General features: G+C 41.5%; 1 protein-coding gene across 7 annotated transcripts in view; it reads left to right on the top strand.

Moving 5' to 3' along the window:
- LOC148012691 (S-adenosyl-L-methionine-dependent methyltransferases superfamily protein) overlaps positions 1-18,882 on the top strand; it is a 67,193-nt gene that overhangs the window by 34,094 nt on the left and 14,217 nt on the right. The window lies entirely within an intron of this gene.

The raw sequence follows: 18,882 nt of genomic DNA, 5'->3' as shown, positions 1-18,882 counted from the left end.
CTCTTCATAATCAATGCCATGCTTCTTTTGAAACCCTTGCACTACAAGGCAAGCCTTGTACTTGGCTAAAGTCCCATTAGCTTTTAGCTTGGTCCTAAAAATCCACTTTGTCCCGATGGCTTTCTTATGGTTCGGACGATCCACCACTGTACAAGTCTCATTTCAGTCAATACTCTCTAGCTCCTTCTCCATGGCCTCTCGCCATTGAGGATGCTGAAGAGCCTCCTGCCATCTATTCGGCTCAGAATGTGCTATGTAATCAGCTGTAAACAACGATGCAAATGATACTTGAGGAGCAAGTCAAACAGATCTTTTAGGTCCCTCCGGAGTGAAATCCGGTGATAAGATCCTTGAATCCCGCATGGTCTGCTAGTACCAACAAGGTAACGAGTCTCGCAGAGGGAGCCTAGGAGCTAAATAATCTACAAGAATGTCAAGAGCGGGAAGTAGACCAGGTTTAGTAGGCACGATATTCGATGATGTGGAAAGAGGAATCAGATATAAAGGACTACAGGATATCCCTCTCTTAAAAAACAACGTTCCTCCGAACGATCATCTTGTTTGCCCGAGGATCTAACAAACGATAGGCTTTCGCTTTAGAGGAATATCCGACAAAAATAAGGAGGTCAGCGCAGGGAGTGACCTTTCCTAGCCGCAGTCGAGCACTGGTTAAGGTTGTACACTGCAATGTTAACAGCCTCAATCCAAATGCGCGCAAGGAGCTTTGCTGCGAACAGCATAGAGCGTGCCATTTCTATGATTGTCTGGTTCTTATGCTCTACAACTCCATTTTGAGAAGGGGAGTTGGTAGAGGTGAGTTGGTGAGAGATGCCATGCTGTTATAGAAACTCGGAAAACTTGTGAGAGAGAAACTCACCACTGCTATCACTCCTCATGCAACCAACACGATGTCGAGTCAGGTTATGAACCAGCAATACCCAAGCATAAAAATATGTGAAAGCATTTGACTTATGCTTGAGGAAGTATATCCACATGTATGTAGAATGGTTATCCACTATAATAAAAAAGTACAACGCACCGTTCAAGGTGGCAATGGATGTCGGCCCTTAAAGATCAACATGAATCAATCTAAGAGACGCCTTAGTATGATGTGTGGACTGCTGAGAAAAAGGGTTACGGTGCTACTTTTCGAGCTGATAAGCTTAATAGACATCGCGAACTAGCTTTAGGCGAGGAAGGCCCTTTACCAGCTCATAGCGCAACAACTCATAAAGAGAGTTATAACCAAGATGCCCTAAGCGAAAATGCCAAAGACGCTCATTGTTCGTAGGCTCCCGAGATGTGGCAAATGCTTAGAAGCTATGGAACATGGAGCCCTCGGCTGTTGACTCGGTGAGAAAGTGTATCATATAGTATAGGCCATTAGGCTGTGCCTCACCGTGAGCAATCACTAAACTAGTTCGAGAGTCAAGGATCTCAATTGTGATTGTTGTAAAGAAAATTGCTCGCCTCAATCGGCAAAGCTGCTAAACAGATAACAAGTTCACCCCAAGTTGAGAAACATGATATACATTGTCCAACAAAGCTAGATCCAGATCCTTGTCAATGGCAAAATTGACACAACCTTGAGTCTAAATCTTGATCGAGGAATTGTGCCTGTAGGGGCTCGGATATGGAAAATTTCCTCTATAGGAGTCATGTGATATGTAGCTCCACTGTCCACAATCTAAACATGAGATGAAGTGGTTGGTTGTGACGAGTGGGCCTTTGTAGAAACCTTGTCAGGAGGCAACTCACAAATATGGACGAGACTCGCATCTGATGTCTCTACGGAGACGATGTGGGCTGTTGCAGACTAGTCAGACAAGCCCTCTGGAGTTGAGAACGTTGTCAACTGAGATGGCTGATCGGTGGCAGTGTGAGTCTGAGCTTTAAACTGCCCCTTGCCATCACCCTACCTCTCCTGTTGGGGGTTGCTCGACTGAGGGATTGGGGTCTGAGACTTAGGTTTTGGTGCTGTGCCTCTTGCCTTTGATTGACACTCCTCGTCAAAATGACTAGTCTTTTGACAATGTTGACAATACCTATTCTTCTTAGATACATTTTGCCACCCTGGTTTGAGTTGTGATTGGGAGTTTCCTTGTGGTTTCCCAGATTGATTTTGTTTTTGATTTTGATTGGAAGTTTGATTTTGTTTACCCTTTTCTTGTTGCCCCTTCTGAGAATGAGCAACAAGACCTCCCTCTGATGGATTATTCATACGAAATTGATCGAACAACCGTGCATAATGCAATAGCTAACACTCAAATTCATAGAAAGTAGTCATGGTAGGCTTTGAAACTATACCTTCCACAAAATTGAAGTATTTCTTGAGGAGTTTGTTTAGAAATAGTGTGACCTGATCGTCAGAGGACTTGGGAGTCCCCGTAATGGAGAATTCAGCAAGAAGACGTTGGTACTCAGCCAACTTGACTTTCAAGTCATCCCGGTCAAAGATTTTGAAAATTTGAAGCTCATGGTTAAGATTGATACGATGGGTTCTATCCTGAGCTGCATAGCAGTCAGTCAAGTGTGCCCATTGCTCTGACGCTAAGTCAAAATGATGAACCTGAGAATGAAACTCAGGCAATAAGCTCTACATTAGCTTGACAATAGCACAAGCATTCCTAGCCTTCCATGAGAAAACGACCTCATATGGAACAAGTGTGGGATTGGGTTGGGGTTCCAACCTTTGCATAAGATCCCATAGGTTCTGGTAGTCAAGGACATGTCTCATCAAGTTCCACCAAGTGGTAAAGTTTGAACCGTTGAAATGAGTCTTGTCATTGAATGCATACTTGACTGAAGATGAGGTAGAACCATGAGGTGTTGGAAAAGTGGGGTAAGATGGATGGGTGGAATAAGATGGTGGTGCTGGTGGAGGGGTTTGATAAGGAGGGGGAAGAGGTGGGTAGGCAAAAATGGGCTATGAATGTCCAACGAGTGCCGATTGAGGCAGAGACACTGGAACATGAATGCTTCTATAAGGTGCTGGTGTAGATGGAGGCACGATGATATGGAAGCCCTGTCCAAAGTTCGGCTAGAGCATAGCAGAATGACCAAAAGGTCCACTAGGCAAGGCCATGGAGGCAAATTATGGTACCAACTGATCCACACTTGGAAGAAACGAGGAGGGATACCCAGGCTGCAATGATCCCGAAAGTGTGTGAGAAGAAGGTGGAACACCACCCGACTGAGGCAAGGAGGAGGTCCTAAAAGGTGTGCCTATGTTTCCATAGCCCTTAGGTGTGATGTGCGGTGCAACATGAGGTGTCTGAAATGGGAATGTGAATGGTGTGAATGGAAGAGTAGCAGGGGAAGAAGATGGTGGAATGGGTGGGTTTTGAATTTGTGGAGTGAAAGGTGAAGATGCATTTTGTTCATTTTTTCCATTTAATGATTGAAAATGAAAAGACGATGATAAAGATGCATCATGTAACGAAGGAATAGGAATACCAAATTCATTTTGATTTTGAGAAGTAAATTGAAAAGAAGGGGGTAGAAGAAGAGGTACTTGGCTTTTTCTTATAATCCCCACGACGTGTGTTAACATATAAGAATTAGTCCTGCAACATTATCAGACTTATACGCAAAACTTGAAGAGAGAAAATCATGTATACCTTCATTGAGTAGTATTTCTTGAAGCGAAATCCTTTGGCCGAGCTCCTCAATCTTCTTTTGTCTGTAAGCCATGATCATGTGATATTCTTCATCGGACAGCTTAGATAACTTTTTTTCTTCGTTGTGGTTAGAAGTGTATTCCACCATGCCAGAACTTTGTGGAGCAAGCTGATTTGCCCACTCTCGCTCGATTCTCAACATAGATGTTTTTGGAGACTGAACTGGTGTTGTTATGTTCGAAGTGGTAAATCCTTGATTACAACTAAACCTTAGCAGTAAACAATAATTGCAAATCTGAAAATACAAATTTACCTATTGATCTTGGACAATGCACACCCGATTGACGTCCCTTTCGGTATTTCTTTAGCTTTATTGAAGAAGAAGTTGATTTACAATGGGATTCTCCCGATCCCCTTCGCAATCCAAACTCCCCTTGCTGTCCAAAGTGACCAGCAAATCTTCAATCTGATTTGCCCCTTGATTCAAACACTTAATTGGCCTTCATCGAATTCATAGACGATGGAAATGCCCCAAATTCAATGGCTGGCTAGTCCCAAATTCAATGGCTGGCTAGTCCTCCATCTGAATTTAGCTACAATTCACCTTCAGCCTTGAAAAATCTAAGTCTTGGAGCTTCCAATTTTTGGCACGCTTTCCAATGTTGCTAGTAAACCCTGATTTTTGAGAAATTTGCATTTTCTCAGTCTCCAAGGGTGCAAATGCTGAGATCTTTGAAGCAAGGTTGTGAAATGGTTGGGAGATGAGAGAGAAAGTTGTAGAGAGAAAATTCAGAGTTTTGTTGCAAAGAATGACTAAAAATCAGTCAAATGCAGCTGCTGCCCTGCCACAACAGCATTAAATGCTGTCACCTATAGCTGAGACATCCAAATCAGTTGTCACCTTGTACCTGGATGCAATCGTCCAGCTATGGAGGGTCCGAATCTATAATTGCCTCCTCAAAACTCATTTGTGATTGGTTGCAATGGCTAAAAGGCCATGGCTGCTCACAGCTCTTCCATATTTGCTACAACAAGAATGATCTCGTTTTTCCTCTTCTTCAGTCTTTTACCAGCCTATGGCAAGTTTGCCAAGTGGCAGTCTTCCCAAATCGTTTTTCCAACATTATCCAGCATTAAATATTAAATTTCAGCCTTTATTTACCGAAAATTAATCTAATAATTATTTCGGTGCCCAGAAAAATAATCTGACTAGCCAATAATTAAATTGGCTAGGCATCTTTCACTCGTGAGTCTCTCTGTGCTACCTTTGACCATTAGATCGGCATTAGGTACCATTAAATGCCACATCTCTAGTGTCACTAACTGATACTTATGACCAAATGAATGATCTAGGCCAACAATTGACAGTAGATACCACCAAGTATCTGTGCAACATAACTTATAGCAACTTTTGTCTTTGACATCCCATGATTTTCTCAGGTCTCGGGCTCGTAAATTTACTCTAACGCTAGTTACATCTCATATATGCAACATTTACTTAATCATGTGATTAAAAATTAATCCCATGTTAAGTGATGTTTTAAAAATACATGTCCTCATGACAGCCCTCCCCCTTGAAATCCTTGCAATCGTCTTCGATTGCATTGCTAAATGCATCAAAAGCAAAGCACTACACTGGAATTTCCATAGGGCATCATAGTCAACATAGCATTGGGCATTGTTGTTCAACCATTCCATATGCCCAACATATGCTGAAAATTACCAGCCAACATAACATAACATAAGGCTCACAAAGAATCTCATGTGACATGTCCATTTCTCATGAGCTCAACTCATCTAGCAAAACCAAACCAAAGTATAGCGAAAACCAAGCATAAACCATGGCTGAAACATCAATGAATCTCAAAAACATTGCTAGATTATCATGTGACATGTCCATTTCTCATGAGCTCAACTCATCTAGCAAAACCAAACCATAGTATAGCGAAAACCAAGCATAAACCATGGCTGAAACATCAATGGCATCATAAGACATGTTGCTGTTCACAAAACCAGCTGAATACCACTGAATATTAATGATCATATGCTGAAAACCAACATTCAATAATTAGCCCTTGATGGTCATTAACTGATGCTACATCAAGCATAATCAATGCCATACCAAGCATAATTGATTACACACCAAGCATAATGGATGTAAATGTATAGTTTGAGAGTTGCAGTGAAAACCATACTGATCTGCATACCAAACATAGTGACTAGTACACTAAATAGTGATCTCCTGGCAAACATGCTGTTCGGCTACAATACCTTGAATGTATGCTGAATACATTCGAGATCCACTACTTCTAGAGCTGTCCATTACTGAGGAGCGGAGGTGCTAGCTCCCTCACAAGCATCAGGTAATACTCTAGATCTTTGCTCTGCCGAATCTGATTGAGCCCAAACTAAAGTCGGCTCTAATTGGAAAGTATCAAGGTAAAGCACAACAATTGAGGATGGTCTGCCAAGTCATCCTCCTCCATCCATTTGGCATCCATTGGTGAATAATTCTGAAATTTCACAAAATACCTTTTGGAACCCTTACCCATGATCTTCCTCTCTTTGTGTGCCAAAATCTGCTCTGGTACCAGTATTTCATCGAGCTCTTCAACCTGTGGCTGAATTTCAGCAGATGCATCCTCTAGCATATCTCCATTATCACTTTTATCCTCGGTGAAAACTAAGTAAGCTGAAAGATGATTTTTCATTACTTTAGAAATAGCAGAAGCAGATACAACAGGGACAGATTCCCCTTTCAGTTTTACATCCAAAGTATGAACTTTGCCATGGAAGAAGGTCACAATCTTATTATGAGTATCAATCACTGCATGCACACGATGACACCAAGGCATACCAAGTAAGACATCACATTCTTCCAATGGAGCAATAAAAAACTCTTCGCTGCCCACGTAACTTTGACTGTGCAAATGAAGCTTTCCAATGATAGGAGTGACCGGCTCTGCATGTCCCTTGCATGCCATGCCAATCTCACCATTGGCCCCATCTCATCCTCTCTGATGCCTAAATGGGCTGCCATATCAAGAGATGAAATTTGACTGTGCCCTTGGATCAAGAAAAATCAATGCATGCTGATCTTTGATTTTGTCCCATGTTCTGCAAAGTTCAATACTGTCTTGATTAGGCTAATCTGCCACTACATCAACCACTAAACCAACAGTGGTTTTGCCTTTCTTTTCCTTATTATCATCCTTTTCAGCTTGCTGTTTATTAGGACAGTTGTGTGCCATATGCCCTTCCTGTTCACAAATATAGCATTTATTTGCAGCCATCAGCTCCTTACGTCGTGCATCACTTTTCCCACTCTTTCTCTGCGATCTGTTCCTCTTTCTAGCCCTATTTTTAGATCTGCCTTGATTTTCAGCTTTATTTTCAGATTTACCCTTTTTCTCAGCCTTTGTCTCTTTGATATGTGGCTTGGCATCATCATTGTGGAATCCTACATCCTTTCCACGCAACAATGTGTCGGCTGTAGTAGCAGTTTCTATAAGCTGAGACATGTTGGAAACAGTGGACTTAATGCAAAAATCCCAAATACCCTTGGCAAACCACAAATATACTTCACTTGCTCATGGAGGGGTACTGTGCAATAAGAAGTAAGTGGCAAGAATGCATCCCAAAATTTCTTATTATACTGATCCAAGTTCTTGCAGTCTTTGGAATTCAATTGATTCCAAGCTGTCATAATGTCTACTTCAAAGGTACTTGTCAACCAGTTTGAAGCAAACATTTGCTTGAACTTGACCCAAGTGGTAGGTGACTTCCCTTGAATAAGAAGTGTAGACCACCACTACCATGCATTTTCCTTCAAAAGTGTGGTTGCCTTGCGTATCTTAGATGCCTTTGTGAAGTTGCCTCCAAAATAGGTTATATCAAATTGCTGAATAAAAACAAGTGCTTTCAGCCTATCTTGTGCACCATTGAAAGGCTCAAACTTTACGCTTTTGCCACCTTCATCATAGTCCTTCAGCAGACCTATGGGAGTCAAGTTATTATAAATGAGCTGCTATAAAAAGGGTGCATTGACTGTATTTGCATAAAAACTAGTACTATCTAAAGCACCTACATGACCAGCACCAAATCCTTGTGCTCCGACAGTCCTTGGGGGTGCCGATACATATCCATATGGCCCTCTTTGTGCCCCAGACATCTTGCCTATGCTGCCATACATGGGATCAGGCATTCCACTTACCCGGACACATTCGGTGTTGTGAGCCATGCATTGGTTGCTGCATACCATAGGGATTTGTGCCATACATTCTCGTATGCGGTGCCTGTCCAACCATAGCATGAAAAATGGTACCACCACCAAATTATCCTTGCTGTTCCATGCTTGCATGTGCATAATTGCCTTGCTGCCCACGTTCCCATGGATTGGCACTACCAAGTTGGCTATGCATTTGCACTTGCTGCCCCACGGATACCAACTGTTTGTGCTCATCAAGCATTTTGGGCGTTTCTAAAGAAGGCTTAGGAATTTCTTTCGGTTCTTGTGGCTGTCCTGGAGCTGTAGAAGGTGTCTTTTTCTCTTTGCCTTCGCTGTCCTTCTTTAGGGCATTCAAGAATCGAGTAAACTGGGGATCCTTTGCCAATTCAGCAAAAAGATTTTCTGTTGTACACATTCGATCCTTGAAGCTATCATCAAATTCTTCAGCCCCTTGCTGGTCATCAACCTCTTTATGCATTGAAGTGTCAACATTTGGGTCATTTCCCACATTTTCAGCATGCTGTTCATGCTGAGAACCATGGCTAACATCAGTCATTGCATTTTCCCCTTCATCACGTGATTGACCAAGGAGTGATGCATCCTCTCGACTTGATCCCGTATCACCATGTGAAGACATGCTTATTGTAATTCACTGCTGAGAACAATTTCAGCAATAATGCAATAGTCCCAGGTTGCAATCAATTACCTTGAGCCCACCAATTCAAAGGATTTGATGGTATCCCGGCAAATGGAACCATGAAATCAGCCTTCCTTTCATGGTTGGGTGGTAAATCCTTGATTATAACTTAATTACAATAGCAAACAATAATTGCAAATCTGAAAATACAAATTTACCTATTGATCTTGGACAATGCACACTCGATTGGCCCCAAAATTGGCGCCCCTTTTGGTGTTTCTTTAGCTTTATTGCAGAAGAAGTTGATTTACAATAGGATTCTCTCGATACCCTTTGCAATCCAAACTCCCCTTGCTGTCCAAAGTGACTAGGAAGTCTTCAATTTGATTTGCCCCTTGATTTAGGCACTTAATTGGCCTTCATCCACTTCATAGATGATGGAAATGCCCCAAATTCAATGGCTGGCTAGTCCTCCACCTGAATTTAGCTACAATTCACCTTCAACTTTGAAAAATCGAAGTCTTGGAGCTTCCAATTTTTGATACGCTTCTTGAGGCTACTGCTAAACGCTAATTTCTGCTGTAAATTAGAGTCTACAGTAGAGAAATTTGTATTTTCTCAGCCTCCAAGGGTCCAAATGTTGAGATCTTTGGAGCAAGGCTGTGAAATGGTTGGGAGATGAGAGAGAAAGCTGTAGAGAGAGAAAATTCAGAGTTTTGTCCTGAAGAATGACTGAAAATCAGTCAAATGCAGCTGTTACCCTGCCACAATAGCATTAAATGTTATTGCCTACAGTTGAGACATGCAAATCAGGTGTCACCTTGTATCGGGATGCAATCGCCTAGTTGTGGAGGGTCCGAATCTGCAATCGCCTCAAAACTCACTCGTAGGTGGCTGCAATGGCCGAAAATAGGTTGGCCATGGCTGCTCATAGCTCTCCCACATTTGCTACATCAAGAATGATCTCATTTTTCCTCTTGTTCAGCCTTTTAGCAGCCTATATGGGCAAGTTTGCGAGGTGGCAGCCTTTCCAAATGGATTTTTCAACATTATCTATCGTTAAATATTAATTTTCAGCCTTTAATTATTGAAAATTAATCTATAACTATTTAAGTGCCCAAAAAAATAATTTGACTAGCCAATAATTAAATTGGCTAGGCATCTTCCATTGTCGAGTCTCTTTGTGCTATCTTTGACTATTAGATCGGCATTAGGTACCATTAAGTGCCACATCTCTAGTGTCGCCAAACAATTGACACTTATGACCAAATGAATGATCTAGGCTAACAATTGGCAGTGGATACTACTAAGTACCTGTGCAACATAACTTATAGCAACTTTTGCCTTTGACATCCTGTGATTTTCTCGGGTCTCGGGCTTGTAAATTTACTCTTATCCCAGTTGCACATCACATGTGTAACGTTTATTTAATCATGTGATTAAAAATTGATCCACATGTTAAGTGAGGTATAAAAAATACATGTTCTCATGACAGCCCAAATACATGTCCTCATGATAGTTTCCTTGAGAGAACCTTGCTCTGATATCATGTAAAGAAATACCCAAACACAGAAACACAAACAGAAACCGTACGACAAAGCACATATTGATAAAAGAACACAGTTAGGATTAGGATAACTCATAGATAGTGAACACAGAAAATGAATGAAGCGATATGATTGTTGAATATTCATTGCTCATGCAGCAAACACACTATGTAGTGAATGAATATTGAACCTCGAACTCATGTATCTTAAGAATCAAGGCAAGGGTAATGAGTTGGAGAGTGTGTCGTACTCTGAACGGATCCGGAATCGCAGCAAGGGAGCCTTCGAATGTTGAACAACAGTAAATGCAGCGTGTGTATGGTTGGCAGACGGGAGTCTAGAGAGAGAGTGTGCAATAAATGCAAATTGTAGAGAGAAAAACAGCAAACACATGCTATGAAGAGAGAAAATTTGTTGAACATAGGCAGAGGAGAGAAAATCTGCAAATATAGGCAGTGGAGAGAGAGAATCTGTTGCGATAGGCTGAGGAGAGAGAAAATATGTTGCAACAACAGGGAGAAGAGAGAAAACTGAGAAGGTGGTAGCTTGAGAGTGATCAGCAACAGTCGCTCTATTGTAAACAATTGCAAACATTTGCTTTGGTGTAGATGACAACAAGAGACAATTGGGACTGCGATGTCCTCCGTGAAAGGGGTGTGGGCAGCAAGGTGAAAACACTTGAAACCTGCAAAAATGAGATATTAAGCTACATGGAGGGCAGCATACCTATTTATAGAAAGTTTGCGCCCTCCCAAGTGGGTTTGTGCTTATGGGACGTGGACACTCTCTAGAAACACATTTCTTTTAAATAAACAAGGTTACTTCATTAATTAAGCATGTTTTGGGGTTGTTTAGGTGAAGCTAATGCATTTTTAGCCCAACAATACATGCATCCATAGAATCACCTTTTGTCATGTGCTCCATCTCAAGTTACTTACACAAATAGACTACACGAGCCTTATTGTGCACCCGATACAATGAGGCAAGCCTTTCCCAGCATCCTTGGCCATTGTGCACAATGGATGCAGAATAACCTATTTCTTGCACAAAAGTGCAATCAAAGCATGAGCTTGGGCATCACGCCTATTTCATTTCAATTGATCTGTTGTGGGAGGTGTAGGAGGGGCTAGAGTTGAAGATCCACTGGTGATTGTGGATGAGTGAAACCATACTTCCTTCTTGGATAGGGTGGTACTAATCTGATTTAATAGTAATTACAGCAAGCGTAAAATCCACATTAATTGAAATGCACACTTTACCTCTTTAATCTTGGACAATGGACAGCTTGTTGGCCCCAAAACTGGCGCCCCTTATGGTACACATCTATCTTGAATTGCAATTTGGAGGAAATATAATGAGATTTTTTGAATCTCCTTCACTTTCCAATTGCCTCTTGCAGTCATTTCATAAATGACCAACCAACCTTAAAACCAATTTACCCCTTGGTTTGCTCGAGGATTGGCCTTCACCTTGCTCTTTGAAAGATAAATTTAGCCCCAAATCTAATATTGATTGGTTGGCCTCTTGAATCTTCGTGAAATTTCTCAATTTTAGTTGCTAGAATTTAACTCCTAGGCCCTCAATTTTAAGCATGCATCTCGAGGTGGCTATCAAACCCTGATTTTTGTTGTAAATTACGATTCATACCAGAGATTGATGGAAATCTCTTCCTCTAATGGCTCAAACTATTGAAAAATGCTAAGATAACTTGAGGGATGGCTAGGGAATAAGAGATAATGGTGTAGAGAGAAATTTCAGAGTTTCATAATGAGAAACGCTAAAAAGCTATTGTTGTCTTGTTTAAATAGCCATGAAAGCTGTAATCTACAGCTTAGAACCACTAGAAAGATTATTGACTCCTCTTGTATACTATCATCTGCACAAGAAGGATCTTGGGCTGTTGTCACCTACTCTTGGAGGGCTCCAAAACTACTATCACATGATGTATTGATCGGTGGTGGCTAAAAATCACATTAGTAGTATCTCTTTGCTCTCTAATAGCCTCCTCTCTCACAATGGCTAGAATAGATTTCCACCAATTTCTAAAAACGTTTTCTTCACTTGCATGGATAAGTTTTGCGAAGTGGCAACCTTCTAATACAATTTTTAAGCATTATCCGACTTATTAAATTAATTTTAAGAATATTGATTTTAAAAATTAATTTAATAATAATTATAATGCTAATAATATAAATTCCACCAACTAATAATTAAATTGGCTAGGTTAATTTGTCTCCGAAGTATCCATGAGTAGTTATTGACCCTTAGACTAGCATTAATTAATTAATTAGTTAATACCTAGTCTCTATTACTACCATTAACATTAGTGGCCAATAAATTGGTCTAGGTCCAAATCTGATACCGGGTACCACCTAGTATTTGTCAAGCATAACTTATTACAACTTTTGCCTTTGGCATCAACAAATATCTCAGGTTCCGAGGTCTCACATTGTGAAATAATTAATTTGCACCTCACATGTGCAAGTCACATTAAGCACATTTGATTAACTTTTAATCAAATGCTAAGCAAATCAATAAAATTTCACGTCCTTGTGACAATGAGCCAGAATATCCTCTGACATTCTGTGGCAAGGCTTGCAAACCTAACTTCTCAACCACATACATAACTCCAAAGTTACTTGGCAACAAGTACATGCTTCATCATGTATGCCCACATGGGATAATAAGTGCCATCTAATTTGTTTGAATCCCCAAACATGTTGAGCAAGTCATTTTACTCGGCTATTGCTTGCTGAAATTTTTAGTTTTTTTGTAACTAGCTGTTGTCCATAGTAGAAATGCATTTGCAACACAAATATAAAGCAATGAAAAGACCCAAAAGTCACAATTTTACAATAAATTGATGGCGTCTATGAAGAATTTTCAGTTGAAATGGTTTCAATATCTACAAATGGCAACGTAGAAGGTATAATTGGCCTCAATGTTGGTGAATTTGGGAAATTTCGTAAAAGCCCCAAATTCAATCTGTGAAATTTGGTGCAATCGGAGCTCGAATATAAAAAGTTTCAAATTGTGGCGCAAACCAAGCAATGTCGAAGCAACAAGTGCAAAATTTCCAAAAATTTTGGTGAGATTTGGGGTTTTTAGGCAAAAGCCTCAAATTTTTGAAAAAATAAGTTTTGGATCTGCTACCAAATTCCCAAAATTTGTACTTCATAGTGGTAGTAAGCGCAAATAGGAGTAATTTAAAGGGCTTAGGGTTGATTAAGACTTCAGAACATTAATATTTTAATGTTTTTTCTTGAAGGTGATGGATGAAGTACGTGTGAGGCTATTAGCGAATTGTCCAGCTTGTTGAGCGTCAAATTCGTGGACGTTGGGACTTTAAATGTTATAAGGTGATGTGGGAGTATCTAGCGGGGGATTGACGGGCTGTCAAGGTAGGATTGTCGAGAGGCATGTGGTGTGGCGGATATGATGGCACTTGTCAGGGATTGTCGCATCAATTGCTGTAGGTGCAGGCGATGTGCGAATGGATACTATCCAGGTGTAATCAAGTTCCACGTGTGATTGTCGGTGTAGGTTACAGAACATTGTACGCAATAGAGCATTGATGATGAGCAAGGAGAAGAGCAGCCAAGCACAGGGCTCAATGGTGGCTGAAGGGGTGATGGTGGTGGCTAAAAGATATGCTTTGATACCACTATTAGGTTAGGATTCAACAATATATGGACACTCACACACACTCACGAGTGAATGACAAGAGAGAAGAGATTGTTGAAAGGTCACATCCACTATGTGAGAATGAACGAAAATACAATCCCTAAGGTACTAAGTACCACACCCACTGACGGGTGTTCACATGAGGAAAAAAACCCTTCTCTATCTAGAAGGTAAAAAGTGCCCGTGAGATAAGGGAGCATTCACATTATAACTTAGGAGTAACACAATAAGTGTAACGCTTAAGCAACATCAAGGACATATGTGTAAAGCTCTTTCGGATTGATGATGTCTAGACTTGCAAAGCATTGGATACTTACTAGTCCATCTAACTCTAGAGAGAGCTTGTAGAGCACAATCCCCATAAGACGGGCAATTGGAAGGATGGACTACATATGATGAAGCTAATCCTATACTTGTGTAATGCGAAGTAGGAAGGATTGAATAGTATCCTTTGGTTCGAACTTCATTTGCTAGAGTTATCCATAGAGGGTTACTGCACACATGGTCAAGGGAGCCTTGTATTGTTGGGGGTAAAGGCGCCTCCATCTAGCCGCTTGTGTATTATTACACTGACAGTCACCGCCATTGCACACTGTAAGTGGCGGGCGCCCGTCACCGTCACTTTATTCTTTATTCTTTTAGTGACAGTTTGAATAAAGGAAGGCCTGGTCACACATTGTGACTGTTGGAGTTTCCATTTCTTATCTCTCTTTCTTGCTCTTGCTCTCCCGCCATAGTGCTGGAGTGCAAGCTTCAATCCTTCTCACTTTTCAACTGGTATTAGAGCATGGCTTCTCGACTCTTGAGCTTGGCTCATGGCATTCTCACCTTCCCATTGACTCCCCACTCGCATTGGGTCTTCTTCCTGGCAGCCATAGCTCATTCTCTTGAGTTCCCATCACTCCCTGGCTTCCCGAGCTTCTTCCCGGCCTATTGAGGCACCATCAGGGCATTGACATTGAGGTATTGCTTCATTATTTGAGAGTTTTACTTAAGTCCACAGGTCTAGGTAAACAGGGTTTTCATAGGTTGTGGACAGCCATAGCTGACACCTCTTGGAGCTTCCTTCACTTGGATCTTGCTTCCAGCCTATCAAGGCTTGCTGAGGTTTGGTGTATGCCTTCTTTGGCTCCCATTTGTGCCCCCTTTGGACCCCATTGTTGATACGTGGGACAGTAGACCCCCCCAGCTAGCTCACGTTTTTTTTGCGCTTGTTTCAAAATCTAGCCCAAAAATCACTCTTTTTGTCATATCTCGGGCATTCGGAACCCAATTCAGGCAAGGTAAGAGTCTAAGTTGGGGTTTTGGCATGCTCCGGACGCGATGGTGATGTTGGATTTGCCAAATTCTGATGACAGAATATTCTGCAATAGATTTCAGGTCTGAGACAACATGTATTTGTATACCTATGGCTTATGTGATGCTTCTACTTATGTCGATTGATTGGGGGATTGAAGTACATGTAATGCTATGATTTTGGTCTGATTGTAGGGCTGGAAATACTCGGTTTATAACAATAAATGCATGCTGAATACTCTTGGGATGAAGCTATCTTTCATGCTTTGATATATACCTATTGGTTCCGGATGTATGTTTTGGGTTATGCTATGATGTATTGATCATCGACGGACGACTTCGAGCTTGTCATTGGATCCGGATGCTTTTGGAAGCTTGAGCTTATTTCAGTCCGCACTTATTGACATTAGTTTATGCTTGACAGTGATCAGTGCTTTGACAGTTACATACTCTTTGGGTATATGCTTACCCGACGCCTACGGCTTGATGCATTTGTCTTGGCACAGTGTACCATGTACTTGTTGAGCTTCAGTGCTCTCTGAAGACTTGGCTTGGATTCTCATTTGCTATTTTGGAATTTTGTATTGGATGTCACTTTGGTTGTTAGAGATATTTATTGGGATGTATGTCTTGCTCATGGATGCTATCTATAGTTGCTTTGTAGCCATCATGCTCTTGGGATGCTATTGAGGCATTGTCTTGGTTACCTGTCTTTGGTACTCTAACTTGGTTTGATTGAGTTGTTAAGCTCGTTTATCCACCTTTTGTGCCAGTGGGAGCATCTTGTATGCTTGACCGACATTGAGTAGGAGGTTTATGCTATTTGAGTATTTTGCAGATACTTGAGACTTTGGGATCTCTTACACCGAAATGTTGTATGGTTCATGCACTGATCTCTTGGAGTTGCTTTTGACCTGAGCTTGGGCTTTGCACTCTAGTGAGCATACACCTACTAGTGTCAAGTCTTACCAGTGTTATGTATACTTTGCCCTATTGTCCAAGGGGTATATCTACTCATTGACGGATGCTTTGGTGACATGTTTGGGTGTTTGCTCAGGGTCTTGATGACTGTTTGGTGCTGATTTATATCCGTTTATGGCTGGTCATGTCTTGGCTGTCATTTCTTGACTTGGTGCAGTATTTGGTCAGCAATTGCCTCCCTGCTGTTATTTATTACAGCAAGCATATAACTCCGGACTGACATGGATTTTTCATGCTGAAATATTCTGAAATGATGTACTTTCACTAGTACTTGGTGGGCAGAAGCTTTGGTTACACTTTTCTCGGCATTTTTCTCTCGATTTTAGTGATTTTTTTGTCATTTTCTGTAGTAAACAGCAAGCAGTTTTAAATTGTTTGCAGTCTTCCAGCTTGCATTATGGCGAGTTCGTCCACTGATCATGCTATTTTCAACATCACTAAGCTTGATGATATGAATTACTCTTATTGGAAGAGCCAAATTTGGCAGGTGTTTGTAAAGAAATCACAGATAAAACCTTTGAGGTTGAGCAGACATCCGCCTGCAACTATGCCAGATGAGGAATGGCTTGAGCTGGATGAGTTATGTAAGTCCACTATTGTATTCTCTCTCACAGAACAAGTTCATTACAATGTATTTGAGAAAGAACACAGTGTATGGTAGTTGTGGAATAAAATAAAGAATCTCTATGACAAGAAAAACCTAGCGAGTCAGATGTATTGACTGAAGCAGCTTATGGATTTGCGCATGAAGAAGAATGTGACTGTCTGCTCACTTGAGCTAGTTCTATGCTATACTCAAGAACTTGACTTCGTAGGACATCACTTTTGCAAAGGATATCACTCCTTTTTTCTTGCTTAGTACTCTTAATGAGTCATGAAATGTATTCCGCACCGCATTATGTGCCTCTACTGCTACCTTAAAATTATCTGATATTGAGAGTGCTCTTCTGTAGGAAGAGGTTAACCGTAAGAATATGGATGTCTCTCGTGTATCGCATGCTATGACAGTTAGAGGTAGGAATGATGGATATGGAAAGCATGGTAGTGGCAGTGGCCATGGACGGATTCTAAAAAATCTCGGTCCAAGTCTCGTGGGAAGTCACATAGCAAATCCCATGGCAGGAATGCAGATATTACTTGTCACCATTGTGGGAAAAAGGGCCATATTAGGCTACAATGCCATGAACTGCGCAATGAAAGGCGCAAAGATAAGGGGAAAGACAAAGTGCAGGATAAGTCTTCTGATTGGAGTATAGTGCTTGCAAAGTCCAATGTTAAAATTGAAGAGATCAATGTTATGCAGCCTGAGGATGTTGATGATGATGATTATATCCTTGCAGCTTCTTCTAGTGCTTCGCAGATGACAGAGATACACTCTATGTATACACACTGTTGGCTCTTGGACTCAGGTGTGTCCTTTAATGTGACACCTTGTCGAGAGTGGTTTCATTCATATCGTATTGTTTCGGGTTCTATACGCTTGGGTGATGACAGCTCTCTTGATATTGTGGGCATTGGTGATGTTAGACTGCAGTTTCCTTCTGGCAACAGTTTTGTTATGTAGGATGTACGTCATGTACCTGCTTTGACACGCAATCTCCTGTCAGCTTGATGACGCAGGTTATCACGTATCTTTTGGAGACTCTGCATGGAAGATCACTTGTGGCAGACTTGTGATTGCGAGAGGTGCCAAGGCTGGCAACCTCTATCCCTTGATTGTATCCGCTTCTTCCCTTGATCATGTTTTGTCTGTGAGTTCTATCCCATATGTATCTCTTTGGTATGTCCGTTTGGGCCATATGTCTTTGAAGAGAATGAAAATGCTTTCTAGCTTGCAATACTTACCGCCCCTTGATTATGCATATTTTGATTCATGTGAGGATTGTCTTTATGGCAGACAGACTAGGTCTACGCATAAGAAGTCTGGTAGGCCACGCATGAGTGAGCCCTTAGCATTGGTACATTCGGATGTCTACGAGCCCATCCCTTGTCAGTCTATGGGTGGTGCCAAGTATTTTGCTACTTTCATAGATGATTTTTCACGGAAAGTTTGGGCTTATCCCATTAAGCTGAAATCCGATGTCTTGGCTGTATTTCAGAGATGGCTTGCATTGGTTGAGAACTAGTCTGGGTATAGGCTAAAATGCCTAAGGACAGATAATGGGGGTGAGTATGTCTCACATGCTTTTGAGCAGTTATGTGATGAGAGGGGTATTAAGCGTCAGTTGATTGCCCCCTACACCCCCTCTAGAATGGTTTGGCTGAGTGGATGAATAGAACCATCCAGGAGCGTGTCTGTAGTATGCTTAGCCATGCAGGCCTACCATAGAACTTTTGGGCTGAGATAGTACAACTGTGCATGCCATAAACAGATTACCCTCTAGTGGTTTGGATTTTCAAGTTGTATAGAAGGTATGGACTGGAAAACCTCCCTCTTATGCGCATCTCCGTGTCTTTGGATGCGAGGCATTTTACCATGTGCCCAAAGACAAGAGAAGTAAGTTGGATCCTAAGAGTGTCAAATGCATTTTCCTTGGTTATGGGGATGCAGGCGAGATGGGTTACGGTCTCTAGGATCCGCAGGCGCGGAAAGTCATCTGCAGTCATGATGTAGTCTTCCATGAAGACAAGATGCATCGGTAGCCTGAGAGAGTTGTTGAGATCCCCAGGGTCATATTTTAGGAGGAGCCGAGAGCTCCCGCGTAGCCAGTTGGATAGTCTACCGCAAGAGCAGATGCTCATGGTCAGGGTGTTGGATAGGCAGCTGGGCAGGCAGCAGAGCCCACCGTGAGACGATCTACTAGAGACAGACGTCCACCTGATAGATTTCAGCCCTCGATACATTATGTCTTGGTTACAAATGCTGAAGAGCCTTTCACTTATGATGAG

Source organism: Lygodium microphyllum, chromosome 27 (assembly GCF_053477565.2).
Source record: "Lygodium microphyllum isolate KBCC chromosome 27, Lygodium_microphyllum_v1.1.10, whole genome shotgun sequence".
Taxonomy (NCBI): Eukaryota; Viridiplantae; Streptophyta; class Polypodiopsida; order Schizaeales; family Lygodiaceae; genus Lygodium; species Lygodium microphyllum.
This window is presented reverse-complemented; position numbering and strand designations above follow the sequence as displayed.